A 15,671-nucleotide genomic window follows, 5' to 3' on the forward strand; every position below is an offset into this window, starting at 1 on the left:
TTACATATTGAAGAATGAGTGGATGTATAAGTGTCTGGATGAAGGATTTAGTAGGTGCATGACTGACTGTATGAGTGAGTGAGTGATTAAATGTGTCTCACTGAGTGCATGGGTTAGTGACTAAACTGTCTTAATTTGTGCATCATTATGTCTGTTGTTCTGTAAACTGCTGCATGTGTTGATCAGTAGCTATATGAGTAACTATATGGGTTATTGATTGATTATCCAAGTATTTGTATGGGAGACTGAGTGTGTGTGTGGCTGGCTGGGAGATGTGTGACTCTGAGCAGATCAATGTGTTCTTGTATCAATGATTGTCTAAGAGAGTAAGTATGTGTTAGTATATGTTTGAAAATGTAAGGTACTCTATGTTTAACTGTATTGATTAGAAAATGGAAGTGTGATTGATTCTTTACAGGACTGACTAGGTGTGTGTGTAACTCCATGGATGAGTGGCAGAGTGTGAGAGTCTGTATAGGTGTATGAGTGCATATGATAGTGTTGTAAAGATGAGTGATTGTATGTATCAATGATTGTATGGGTGAATGAGTGAATGTGTGTGTAGACATAGGAATCAGTGAGTGCGTATGTAGTTACTAATATTGGTGTGTCAATGGTTTAGAAAATTATATTCTGTATTTTACACTGGATGTAACAGAGGTTATATTAAAGTGTGAGGAGATGCATTTTATTGTCACATGAATGATATCATCAGTGATGTGACCATTGATATCAAATGAGATGTCATCAGTGATATCATTTGTGATGTCATCAGTGATGTCATCAGTGATGTCATTTGAGATGTCATCAGTGATGTCATTTGAGATGTCATCAGTGATGTCATTTGAGATGTCATCAGTGATGTCATCAGTGATGTCATTTGAGATGTCATCAGTGTTGTCATCAGTGATGTCAGTGACCATGTCATGAATGATGTAATATGTGACATGATCAGCAGTGGATTGCGGGTGCGCGATATATAGTTAGCGCAACTAACTATATATGAGAATTTCAATGGTTTTGTGCGAGTAAAATAAGGTTTTGTAAATGCTAATCCCTAACTATATATATGGTCTATAACCTATGGTTTTTTCAGTGAATTTTCAAGGTTTTGTAAATGCTAATTCCTTACTATATATGGTCTATAACCTATGGTTTTTTCAGTGAATTTCAATGGTTTTTTAATAGCAAATATCAAAAGCTGTCAAATGTCAAGTACGTGATAGGTAAAAACATTTTCATGTTTATGCACGCTGATGTGCTTTGAACGCTGCCCCCCCTCTTTTCTCTTAGGAGTACTCTCTCTTTGCAGATAGTGAAGGGTAGTTAACGCAGGCCTTTGCCCCCGTTGTAATCCGTCGTGCCTGCTTCTCTCTCCATTTGATTGATTGTTATCCAAGCATTTACTGTTTTAGAATTGGTTCTCTTTGGTTCATTCTCTATTTACAAACAAGCACAGAGTCGCAATACTCTGTTTAGTCTTTGCAGATAGTGAAAAATCGTTTAAAAAAACAAAAGGAATCGAGCAAAATCAGTAGGCCACTAATGGGATCTCTTTTTGACCTCGCTAAAATAGAAACATTAGGAACAACCCCTCATGAGAAATACGAAACTAGTGAGATGAACTGAGCTCGACACCATGATGGCTGCAAGACAGCTCGGCTCCGCCACCCACCCCGCCCAAAATAACGACAAACCCTATGCAAATATTATAAATATATACAACACACCAGCAAAGTAACAGGGTAAAATGTTTTATTAAATAACTATTTACATGGCAGCCTGCTGAAACATGCATCACTGTTCCTGTCGAGGTAGCATAGCTGGCGGCCTAGGGGTGGAGGATCGTTGTGCAAATTGCCCGGGGACGACACCATGCACCAAGGCTCGTCCCCAGTACATCCAGAGGTGATGTCCAACAAGTTGTGTGGGGGGATGCCTTGCTGATGCCGACTCCCCCACCACCACCTTCTGGTTGCCTGATCCGGCTAGCTCAATCGATCGAGCATGAGACATTCTTCAGGATTTTTCCATCCAAGGCTGGTTGAGAGTTTGTAGAACGATGGCTTCAGATTTTCAACATACGGTGTGAGGGGGCGCTTGGCACCTGCCCCCTCCCCAAGTCTTGTTGCCCTGGTGTGGCCTGAGATCACCCCCGAAATAGGCGGCCGGCTCCTGGGGTGAAGCGGAACTTATTGCCTTTTGGTGACTTTTCCATTCTGGACCTTGTCCCACAATCCGTTCGACCTGAAGACACGTCCTGCGGTGCCCTAGTCCGACCATCACATATTCCTGTGCCAGGAGACGGCGTGGGATGCACTAGAAGGGAGAGGCGGCGCGAACGAGCCGCCCCTCCCCGGGTGGAGGTTTCTCAGGTACACCCCAGCGCTTCACGCAACCAGCTGAGTTGAGCCCGCTCTTGCAGCTACAGCGTCTCGCCCACCATCCACTTGAATTGCGCCCACTCTTGCGGTGCAGCGATAGGAGGCTGCAACAGGACTCTCAAAATGGCGGCCGGCTCTTCGGATTTAGGCCTGGTCCAATAAAATGGCCCTGGGACACCTTGGAACTCGGACGCTTGACTGCTAGGGCATGGACCCCATTCCCAAAAGCGTCCCCTCAGCCTTGAAGATTCTACAAAAGTCACCGGGCCCCCGACTCCCGCAGACTTCCGGTGGCGAGCGACTGCCATGATTGCTCGCGGAATGGCCACGACGTAGCCACTGGGTGCTCTCATGCTGACGCCAGCTTCAATCTGAAACATCCAGAAACACTGTAGACTACCAATTTGATCAGTTCCGGTGGAGCCCCAACGTGACCCGGTAGAGAAGAACTTGCCCTCCCCTCTTTGACTGAAGGTTCTTGTTGCCTGTCCCTTCTGTTGTCATTTAACAGAACTTTTTTGACTGCTGAAAGGGGTTGTGTTCCGACCGCTGGTTGGTGGAGACATTTTGACTATATTCTGGACCTGCGTTGTCGCGTAATGCGTCATATGACGCGCCGCGTTAGCGCACCCGGAAGTGCTCCGGTGCGCGAGGCGCAGCTTCCCGGAAACGATCCAGAGCGCGGCGCGCAGCGCGTAACGTAAGCATAACAGGTCATGTGACTTGTTAATAAAACTTTTCATTGGTTCATTTTAATTTTGTTATTCTAATGATGAAAGGCTTGGTCATATGACCTAAAAATAACACTTTTCATTGCTTTCGAACATTTTTTTTTCCCAAGTGATGAAAGCCCCACCTTTTTTTTTCTCACTCTGACTTGTAAAGCAAAGGACCCAGATGCATTTACAGTTTACCACTAACAATGTTCCAGGCTAATGTATTTTCCCTGGAAATTTACAACTGTCCTGCAAGTAAAATATTCCTATTTCGAGAAAAAGGGCGTTTCTTCGTCCCATGAGGGAGCCGTTGAGCAAAAGAGGCTCGGCCTGCTGTCTTAGTCGCTGATAGGCATGAATATCAGATTCTTATCGATCACTTTATGTTGCAGGAGTAGAAAACACAACAGCCCTTGACCATTTATCTTTACTGCGTTCCTGCGTATTATACCTTTTAACCGTCATGTAATTAGACTGATTTATTTCACTTGCCTTTTACTGATTCGAAAACAGTGGCTATTATTCAAAACTTTACCAATGTAAGTACTACTACCATGTTTTGTTTTAAAAACCTTTATTGTGAAAATGTCATTATACAAATACGGGCCTATAACCACGTGGGCCGGCCACGGAGCAAACTGGAATCGTATATGATGAGGGGACATTTACACTGTAGAACAACGTAACGGGCGACCCATTAGGTTGCAAGAACTAAGGTGTCTAACAGTTGCGGAATCGGTAGACGTACATTTTATAATTAAAGTACGACAGGGCCAGTTACAATAAAATTATCTAGATATACATTTGCAGGCAAGTACCATGAGTGACGTTAATTCGAACTTTCAATAGTACAGTAATCAATAACACATCAGAACTTAATATCAATAGGGATGTCCAAATGTTCAATCAGTACTCGTCCCCGCCCGCCATGTGCTTCAAAACTGCATACATATCTCGTGATATCAAGGTTGGGCAACAAGTACACAACAAGGAGTTACGAGTCCCATTTATACCGGCACCATTTTGGGCGAGGCCGGGCAGGTCCAGGATATAGTCAAAATGTCTCCACCAACCAGCGGTCGGACCAGAACCCCTATCGGCAGTCCAAAAAGGTTCCGTTAAATGACAACAGAAGAGATAGGCAACAAGAACAATCAGTCAAAAGAGGGGACGCTTTCGTGAATGGGGCCCATGCCCTAGCAGGCAAGCGTGCGAGTTCCAAGGTGTCCCAGGGCCATTTTAGTGGACCAGGCCCAAATCCAAAGAACAGGCCGCCATTTTGAGAGTCCTGTTGCAGCCGGCTATCGCTGCACCACAAGAGTAGCCGCAATTCAGCTAGATGGCGGGTGAGTCACTGTACCGCAAAAGCGGGCGGAACTCAGCTGGATGGCAGGTGAGTTACTGTACCGCAAGAGCGGGCGGAACTCAGCTGGATGGCGGGCGAGACGCTGTACCGCAAGAGCGGGCGGAACTCAGCTGGATGGAGGGTGAGGCACTGTGCCGCAAGAGCGGGCAGAACTCTGCTGGAAGACAAGTGAAACGCTAAGAGGCGCCCCACTGCAGATGAGGTGCCTTCACCTGGGGAGGCGGAAGAGGTCCATTTACGCCGCCTCTCCTCCCCCCGGGCACCCCACGCCGTCTTTCGGTGCAGCATTGTAGGATGGCCACACCAGTGAAACTTGCTGGACACCACCTCGGTGCCATCCGGATCTCGGCGCGTTGTGCTGCCTTCGGCGTACTGTAGCAGCAAAAGTAACCGCAACTCAGCTGGACACGCCGTCTTTCGGCGCAGCATGGTAGGATGGCCATACCAGTGCGGCAACTTGCTGGACACCACCTCGGTGCCATCCAGATCTCGGCGCGTTGTGCTGCCTTCGGCCTACTCTAGCAGCAAGTGCGGGCGCAACTCTGCTGGACGGCGTGCGAAACGCTAAGGGGCGCCGCACTGCAGATGAGGTGCCTCCACCTGGGGAGGCGGAAGAGGGCCATTCGCGCCGCCTCCCCCCGGGCACCCCACGCCGTCTTTCGGCGCAGCATTGTAGGATGGCCACACCAGTGCAACTTGCTGGACACCACCTCGGTGCCATCCGGATCTCGGCGCGTTGTGCTGCCTTCAGCCTATTCGCACATCCGTCCGCTACTGACGCCGCCTCATGGGCCAACAGATTTTGTACGCTTTTTATAGCCCAAAGCCGCATAACAGGTCATGTGACTTGTTTATAAAACTTTTCATTGGTTCATTTTACTTTTGGTTTCCTAATGATGGAAGGCTTGATCATATGACCTAAAAATAACACTTTTCATTGGATTAAAATATTGTTTTTTCCCAAACGATGAAAGCCCCACCTTTTTTTTTCTCACTCGGCAATCCAAAAAGGTTCCGATAGATGACAACAGAGGGGACAGGCAACAAGAACCATCACTCAAAAAAGGGGAGGGCAAGTTCTTCCCTACCGGGTCACGTTGGGGCTCCACCGGAACTCACCGAATTAATAGTCTACAGTGTTTCTGGATGTTTCAGACTGAAGCTGGCATCAGCATGAGAGCACCACCATCTCGTAGCTCCGTCGTGGCCATCCCGCAAGCAATCATGGCAGCCGCTCCCCACCGGAAGCCTGCAGGAGTCGGGGGCCCCCAAGACTTTTGTAGAATCTTCAAGGCTGAGGGGACACTTTCGAGAATGGGGCCCAAGCCCTAGCAGACAAGTGTCCGAGTTCCAAGGTGTCCCAGGGCCATTTTAGTGGACCAGGCCCAAATCCGAAGAGACGGCCGCCATTTTAAGAGTCCTGTGGCAGCCGCCTATCGCTGCGCCGCAAAAGTGGGCGCAATTCAACTAGATGGTGAGCGAGACGCTGTAGCCGCAAGAGCGGGCGGTAAACAGCTGAATGGCGGATGAGGCACAGTGCAGCAAAAGCGGGCGGAAAACCGCTGAATGGCAACTGAAACGGTAAAGGGGCGCCCCACTACAGCAGACGAGCCTCCACCTGGGAAGGCCCGTTCACGCCTTTCCCCCCCCCCCTTGGCGCCCTACGCCGTTTTTTGGCGCAGCATTGTAGGATGCCAAGACCAGTGCGGCAAGTAAAGGACATCACCTGGGTGCCGTCCAGATCTCAGCGCGTTGTGCTGCCTTCGGACTATTTGCACAACAGACCGCTACTGATGAGGCACAGTGCAGCAAAAGCGGGTGGCAAACCGCTGAATGGCAAGTGAAACGCTAAAGGGGCGCCCCACTACAGCAGACGAGCCTCCACCTGGGGAGGCCCGTTCAAGCCGCCTCCCCCCCACCCCCCCCCGGAGCACCCCACGCCGTTTTTCGGAGCAGCATTGTAGGATGCCAAAACCAGTGCGGCAAGTAAAGGACATCACCTGGGTGCCGTCCAGATGTCAGCGCGTTGTGCTGCCTTCGGACTATGACCATTGCTGCTTCTGTTTAAAAACATTTTTTTACGTGTTTACTGTTTTTGGTGCGTTGTATATATTTATAAGTTATTAAAGTGTTATAATCCTACTACTTTGTTGGAGTGCTATATATTTTTAATGTGACACATGATTGTGAAGACTTTGATGTACAAAAAGGCATCCCTGGAATCTTTCGCTTCAGGCTCGGTCCCACACACCCTCACAGTGAGAATCCCCTCCCCAATCACAATACAGGATCGTTATCAGATAGTAGGAACGCGTGTGGTGTGACAGATCTCATGGGGTGGGGGCCTTGATCTACTGTAACTCCTTTGAAGAGGGGTGATTCTTTACAGTTGAGGCCATAAACTACATCCGCAGGGCTAGGTGATAGCCTGGGACCGGCCTGGACAATCAGACACAAAGGAAGAGGAATGTCAGAGGGTGCGGTAGTGAATAGGGTGAAAGGGAGGTGTCGGGCGGGCGCAGGGTGTGATTCTCAGGGAAGAGCAGCGCAGATGGGGGAGGTTTATGGCCCATGCATGAGAGAGAGAGCGGGGTTGACCAGTGCGTGGGGGAGATGCTTGCGAGGGTGGGGAGCCATGCTGAGGATCGGCGGCGTGCAGAGAGTGGGTCTGGTCAAGGCATCTAAAATGGCTGCCGTGCACGACAAAAGTGTGGCATTGGAAAAAAGACAAGATGGCGCAGACAATGTTTATCAATACGGATTAATTTATAACAATTATTTTTAACAACATATTTACTCGCACTGACAAAATGGCGGTCAACACTTCCTTCAAATCAAACGTTAACAGACGTCAAGCAGCAAAAAACAAAAAAATCCGCTCACGCGCAGCCGCTGGAAGACATGTATCAACATATATGAGCCTCCTCAGCCACCCTCAGAAAACATAGGGGGTCAGGATACGTCTCCCGTACCCCCTTATACCCATTTCACACATAGTTTTCCCTCCATCTTGTAATTTAATTAAAACGAAACACAAAATGGCGAATTCCTGTTTCGCTACCGGTTCGCGACCCGGTTCGCGAACCGGGAAGCGCTTCTACCATGAAAAATCTATTTTTTTTTATTTTCCCCACGGGACCCTTTAATAACCCCAACATCATTCCTAGGGGGTCAAGAGGGGTCTACCTTGCCCCCTTTCATTAAATCCCCCCTTCGTTTTTCTCCTCCTCTTGTCTCTTGATCCTACCGAGAGACAAGATGGCGGCCGCTCCGGACTGTTTAAAATGTTGACAGACACCGGAGAGCCAATCAGCTTTGCTTCGCAAAGTTCCGTAACGCGAAAAGTACGCGAACCGGATCGCTACCCGGAGCGCTGTCACAGATATATACATTTTTTAAAACGTTAATTTCTCAAAATCCACTGGAGCACATATATTGAGACCCAGCAAAGGCACATCGGGCTACCAGTCCCTACAATTTTGCCAAGTTTCGTGCAAATCCATTCAGCCGTTTGAGCTAAAAGTGAGGCCAAACGCCCTATGGAAAACTCAATGTTAAAAACGCGTTTTGGGACCCCAATTTTTTCTCGGCCCCCCCTTGCCAAAACCCCCCAAATTTTCAGGGGCTGCTTAGAAACAGAATGTGCCATTTTCCTGACAATTTCAGCCGATTCCGTCCACAAACGCCAAAGTTATTAGACATAGAATTTTCAAAAGTCCCATAGAGGAAAAATCCTAACTATATATACCTACTGGCGACCGCCAGTAGGTAATATATATATATATGATCACATGTGATCAGATATATTCTTATCGTACTAGATATAATGATTGGTATTGCACTTTATTACGTATAGCTTTCTCTTCTTACGCACTTTTTTCAGAACTTTGCACTTTACCTTTTAATCTTCACTTAGCACTTTATTATACTACCATAAATACGCAAACAGTAACACTAATTGTACAAATTTTGGATGTGAGAATTTTCCTGTCATTTACAGCTATTTAATATGTACTCAATGAAACTGAGATAAGATTGCTAGTAAAGTATTGACAGCTCTCCATAAGTACATCTATATTTATGGATTTAACCGGTGATGTATTATGGTCTATTAGTGTTAGTATCTGGATTTAACCAGTGATGTTTCTTTCTTTTGGTATTTACCACTAGATGTACTCGCACTTACTGTGGTAGTATGTTTTCTATATCTATTAAGTCACATGACTCACTATGTCACTGTGAAGGGGTGGTCACTGTTTGTAAATTGCATTTAAAAAGCATTCAGTCTTATGTACTTGTTGCAGCGTGAACAAGGGCATACCTTGCCAGAAACGCGTAGCTGCTTTCTGTTGTACCGAATAAAAACATCGATATGCTGATGTGACGTGGCCCGTCTCCTTTCTGTTTGCTGGTGTGCTGCATGTGCGCGAGAAACACCGAGAGATCCAGAGGAGTCACGTGGCATATATATATATATATATATATATATATATATATATATATATATATATATATATATATATATATATATATATATATATATATATATATATATATATATATATATACCTACTGGCGATCGCCAGTAGGTATATATAGTTAGGATTTTTCCTCTATGGGACTTTTGAAAATTCTATGTCTAATAACTTTGGCGTTTGTGGACGGAATCGGCTGAAATTTTCAAAAAAATGGCACATTTTGTTTTGGAGCAGCCCATGAAAATTTGGGGGGGTTTTGTCAAGGGGGGGCCGAGAAAAAAGGGGGGTCCCAAAACGCGTTTTTCCCATTCATTTTTCCATAGGGCGGTTGGACTCACTTTTAGCTCGAACGGCTGAATGGATTTACACGAAACTTGGCAAAATTGTAGATATGGTCTGCCCGACGTGCCTTTGCTATGTCTCAATATATGTGCTCCAGTGGATTTGGAGAAATTAAGGTTTTAAAAAACAGATATATCTGTGACAGCGCTCTGGTTGGCTCCCCGGTGCGCGTACCTGACGCGTAACGGAACTTCACGAAGCGAAGCTGATTGGCTCTCCGGTGTCTGTCAACATTCTAAACAGTCCGGAGCGGCCGCCATCTTGTGTCTCGGTAGGATCGAGACACAAGATGTGGCAAAAACAAAGGGGGAAATGAGCATAAGGGGGCAGAGTACATCCTCCCTGACCCCTTAGGTTTGATGAGGGGGCTTTAAAAGGGCCCCGCTGGGAAAAAAAATATAATTTTTATTATTGTTTTTTTTGCGGGGGGAGCGCTCGGTACGCGCACCGGGAAGCGGTCCGGGAAGCGTAATATAGGGAAAATAGGATGAAAGAATGTTCAAATAATGTATGTATATTGATTGTTCTTTTTGTTGTATTTTTTTATTTTTTATTTAAGTACCAACATGTAGGTACCAATGCAGAGTCTAAAAATAAAAATACACAGTTTCCTTTGTAGATATCTTGCATGTTGTTTCAGAAGTTATTGTGGTATATGGAATTCATAGCGTAGTCTGTCAGGAAAGCAGAAACACCATGGAGGCAGGAGATGATAAAGAGATGTTAAATACACATTGGAGATAATATAGTGGGAGAAAGGAAGTAACTATGAGCAAAGTTACTATGTAACACAAAAAGGTTGCACAGTATATTTAAAGTCTGATTTTACATTATAATCAATTTGGTACTAGTTTAAAAAATACATATAAAAATGAATAATGTCTCAAACAATTTTTGAATTATTAAATATACATTTATTTCTCTGATTCGTTTTCAAAATTTAAAAGAACTTCTAATAATTGATTGTCAGAAATGTTCTCATTTTCAATCAGGTAATCTACTGATTGTACACATTGCAGAAGTTCAAAGTCCCGTGATTCATCAAAGAATTCAGAGTCATTGGGTTCAATTTCTGTATCTTTGTTGCTTTCCAGAACAATTTCGATGGTATTTTTTTGCTCTCCTTCCATTTTTGTGGTGTAAATTGAATTTTAAAAAAATATATCAGTACAGATAGGGCACTGTTGGGTTTAAGTACAGACAGGTAGTTTGGTTTTTTAAACAGTGATTTTATCTTTGGGCAGTGTATGGTATCAGACTGGAAGTAGAAATATAAAAAAATGTATGTGATAAAGCCTAAGTAAATTCTTAATTATACAAGAGAAGCCTAACTCCATCCATAACTAAAACAGAGAAGTCTATCTTATTCTATAACTATTACAGAGGGATAGTATATAACTATCAGAAAATGTTTTCCTAATTAACTTAAAGTGAAGAACATACTTTAGTTTTTAAAATAACATCTTACCTTTCAAAAAGAAGTTTAAGTTCTCAGTTGAAATGCACTTGATATGCACTTCAGGAAGTAGTAGTCAAAATGGCTGTGTTTCTCTCTCTTTCTTTATATATATTCAGGTACATAACCAATCAAATGTCATGAAATAATAGAAGATATTGAAAGTAGCATTTTAATTGGTTGTCAATTCTAACACTTCATAAGTGTTTTTGTTAGGTAATTTACCTCAGGATATTTAGTCAGGCTTACAGCATAATTTTCTCAATGGAATTCCATAAAATTTGGGTAAATGGTAGGGACTGCTATGTAGTAGGGCCTATTCTATATTTGATGAAAGTGTCGGTAGTGGTTTTTCTGTAAATTACTTTCCCACCTTTTTTTATTGAGCGCTTACCGGTGCGCTCCCCGGTACGCAAACGTTACGGGAGTCCTCCATTTTGTGTATCGGTAGAATTGAGACACAAGATGGAGGACAAACAATGTTCGGAATGGGTAGAAGGGGGCACGGTAGACACTTTGTGACCCTCTAGGTTTTCTGAGGGGGGCTTAGGACGCTGATATATGCAAAAATAAAAAAATAAAATTGGAAAATTTCGCGGGGGAGCGTCTGGTACGCGCACCGGTAAGCGAACCGGGGAGCGTACTTTGGTGAAAAAAAAAGTTAGAAAAAGATAAACGTTTTGAATGATCAGAGGTAGTGTAGCTCTGAAAAGAGCTATTGGGTTCTGTGGCTAATTTAGGTACCTACAAGTAGGTTCCAATGCACAGTTTTAAATAAAGGACGAATATTCTATTCCCTTCATCGGAGAAGTGCACACCATCTCTTCTGTAGATGTCTTGAATGTTGTATTGCAAGTTATTGTTGTATATGAAACCCATTTCACAGTCTCTCATGTAAGCAGAAACAGATTTATTCACATGTTTCCGTGCTTTCTCAAATTGTGGAAAAAATTGGATGGACCACTTCCATTTCTGTCTTTGGCATATATTGGAATATACCAAGGCAGTTTGGGGAAAAAGTGTCATCAATTGATGAAAGGTGTTCTTTAAAAGCATTTCCAGACCAACCCCAGTCATAGTGCCCAAATCATTTCCACCACAGTGCACTATTAAGAGGTCAGGGTTTGGCAGATGCATACATTTTTTTTAAAAAACATATAAAATATATTTTTCATTTAAAAGAATAATACATTTTACAGCTTTTGATATTTGCTATTAAAAAACCATTGCAATTCACTGAAAAAACCATAGGTTATAGACCATATATAGTTAGGAATTAGCATTTACAAAACCTTATTTTACTCACACAAAACCATTGAAATTTGCATATATAGTTAGTTGCACTAACTATATATCGCGCACCCTCAATCCACTGCTGATCATGTCACATATTACATCATTCATGACATGGTCAGTGACATCACTGATGATATCACTAATGACATCGCAAATGACATCACTGATGACATCACTGATGACAACATCCAGTGACTGTATGTTTCTGTAAAGTTAAAATATGTCTTACATATTGAAGAATGAGTGGATGTATAAGTGTCTGGATGAAGGATTTAGTAGGTGCATGACTGACTGTATGAGTGAGTGATTAAATGTGTCTCACTGAGTGCATGGGTTAGTGACTAAACTGTCTTAATTTGTGCATCATTATGTCTGTTGTTCTGTAAACTGCTGCATGTGTTGATCAGTAGCTATATGAGTAACTATATGGGTTATTGATTGGTTGCCCAAGTATTTGTATGGGAGACTGAGTGTGTGTGTGGGTGGCTGGGAGGTGTATGACTCTGTGCATAGATGTGTGAGCAGTTGATTCACTAGATGTATGGGTTCAAAAGTGCATGTGGAAACAGCTGTATGGGCGGTTGACTGTGTGCATGAGTGTGTTGGTGAGTGAATGGATATCTCAGTGCTACATGTCAAAGTAAGTACATATGTAAAACACAGTACATGTGAGAGTTGACATATATAAATAACTGTGCATAAGAGCCAGTGAATGTGTGAGTGGCTGTATGGATCATTGTGAACTTGTATCAGGGATTGTATAAGAGAGTAAATATGTGTTAGTATATGTTTGAATAAGTAAGGTGTGTATAACTGTATAGTTGAGGAAATGGAGGTGTGATTGATTCTTTGCATGACTGACTAGGTGTGTGAGTAACTCCATGGATGAGTGACAGTCTGTGAGTGTCTGTTTACCCTGAGTGTATCTAAGGTTATATTAGAGTCTGAAGAGGTTCATCGTATTATCACATGAATGATGTCATCAGTGATGTGATCAGTAATGTCAAATGAGATGTCATCAGTGATGTCATCAGTGATGTCATTTGAGATGTCATCAGTGATGTCATCAGTGATGTCATTTGAGATGTCATCAGTGATGTCATCAGTGATGTCACTGATCATGTCATGAATGATGTAATATGTGACATGATCAGCAGTGGATTGCGGGTGCACGATATATAGTTAGTGCAACTAACTATATATGTGAATTTCAATGGTTTTGTGTGAGTAAAATAAGGTTTTGTAAATGCAAATTCCTAACTATATATGGTCTATAACCTATGGTTTTTTCAGTGAATATATATATATATATATATATATATATATATATATATATATATATATTTGTTCCAAAAAACACCAATGTTTTGATGAAAACAAGACACTGAGAGCTCCGATTTTGAAGATTTATTAGGCAGATGACATAATCTCCACGACGCGTTTCGCCATTACGGCTTGGTCACGCTCATCTTGTGGTATTGGTTGTCATTTTTTAAACACAACACCTCAGTGCACTTTAGTTTCCATCACGTATTCGGTGGCGGCCATCTTATAACATATAGGTTCGTATTGTAATTCATGGGTTAAGTAACATCATGTAGTGGTAATCAAATTATATCAACTAATTTGTATTGTTTGCTAATTGAAACAATGAATCGATCAATTATCCCATATTTTCGTACATATTTGAAGATAACAATACTTATATATTCTCGTGTCAAAATTAGTGTGACATGATTAATAAAACATTTCCATTAGGCTCACATTGATGTTTATGCTACCAACAGTTCCAGTACACAATGAAATGTCAAGTGAACAAAATGTCAAGCGAGTCATCATTGTACGTATTAACGCCCATCCATTGGATGTTTGCTGCCGGCTCATACATGATTGGTTGCCGTCTCGTATCTAGGAAACATACATAGTAACCATCAAAACAGTTTATATCTGACAAGAATCCCATTGGTAGTTCATGAGACTATCCCAATTTTTGTCATTGGTCAGTATCGCCCTAGTGGGCAAATGTGCATGTTTCCATCACATCACGTAGATCTATAACTAATAATCATGCCCAGTGGGCTAGGAGACTATCCCAATTTTTGTCAGTGTTCAATTTCGCCCTAGTGGGCAAATATACAAAATTGCATCACATCATATAGATCTATAGCAGGTAATGATGCCCCAGTGGGCTAAAAGTCACAATTATTCAAGTGGGTCTCTGAGTCATCATGAGATTATCCTTTACATCGAACGACTTTTAAGCCTCCTTGACATTATTTACAAATCCCATTTCTTCCGCCACCACGTGATGTGTGAAATCTAGAAATAAAATAAGTTACATTAAAATCAAGAAAACCGTGGAAATTCATATCAGTTACTCTTCATTCATATAAATGAATTGATAATTCTTCAGTTGTATTCAGACCAATTGGTGTTAAACATTCAAAGTCCACAATGTATTTAGACTCTAATTTTCTGAGGGACAATTCCCTGTTGCCCCCTCGTATTCCAAGATCAACACTGTCAATTACAACCAGCTGTACCAGATGTTCATTTTGCCTATGCATAGCAGAGAAATGTCTCGCAACTGGATATTGTCTGTTGTTGTTATGTATAGCACGTAAGTGTTCTAGTACCCTTTTTTTTGCTGTGTGTTTCGTGCTACCTACGTACCACTTATTGCAGGGACATATCAGTATATATATGCTGTATGCAGTGTTACATGTCAGCTGCTTTCGAATGGTGAAAACTCTCTTGCTATTGGGAACCATCACTGATTTACAATCTTTGCTGAATCTACAAGCCTTACATTTCCGGCAACATTTAAAACCCATATCATCGTCCTTAGTTGAGTTGATTTTTGTGGTTACATGGTTATGACTCAGTTCGTCTTTAAGTGATCTCCCTTTTCGGAATGTAAGTTGGGGATTATCACTAAGATATCTCTTCAAATGGCTGTCAGTTTGCAAGACGTGCCAATGTTTTTTAAAAATCTTACGAACCTCATGTGCTTGCTCAGAAAAGGTGGTTATGAATCTTATCTTGTCAGTTTCCTCTGTCTCAATGTGAGGGTTCAGTAGTTCTTCTCTATTTTTAAGAGTCACTCGTTCTTTAGCATTTTGTATCATTTTTTGACTATACCCTCTTCTGTGGAATCTGTCGCACATAATCTTTTCTTCTTCCTTGTATGCATCATCTGTGCTACAGTTGCGCTTGGCCCGTAGTAGTTCCCCATAAGGTATACTATATTTATTTTTATTTTTCATTTTAGCATTATATGTATTAGTTATTATTTTTAAACATGTTTGAATATTTTAGCTGTGTTTTTTTTTTTAATTATATTTTTTCTTTACATTATTTTGCATAATTTTTTTACCATTTCAAAAAACAATATGTTTTACAACTATATTTTTGACAGCGATATTGTTTTCCAGTATTTTTGTACCTACCATGTTGTAGATAGGATGTCGATATTCTTTACTTAAATATTTTTGCGTCAATATTTTGCTCCTTGATATTCTTTTCCTTGATATTTTGTCAGTGATCCTTTTAGAATATTGTGTATGAAAGAGCGGGGTGAAAGGACAACCATATGTTAATGTGTTGGTTGCAGATTTAGCAGAGTGATTCTTG

Source organism: Lissotriton vulgaris, chromosome 7 (assembly GCF_964263255.1).
Source record: "Lissotriton vulgaris chromosome 7, aLisVul1.2, whole genome shotgun sequence".
NCBI classification, from domain to species: domain Eukaryota; kingdom Metazoa; phylum Chordata; class Amphibia; order Caudata; family Salamandridae; genus Lissotriton; species Lissotriton vulgaris.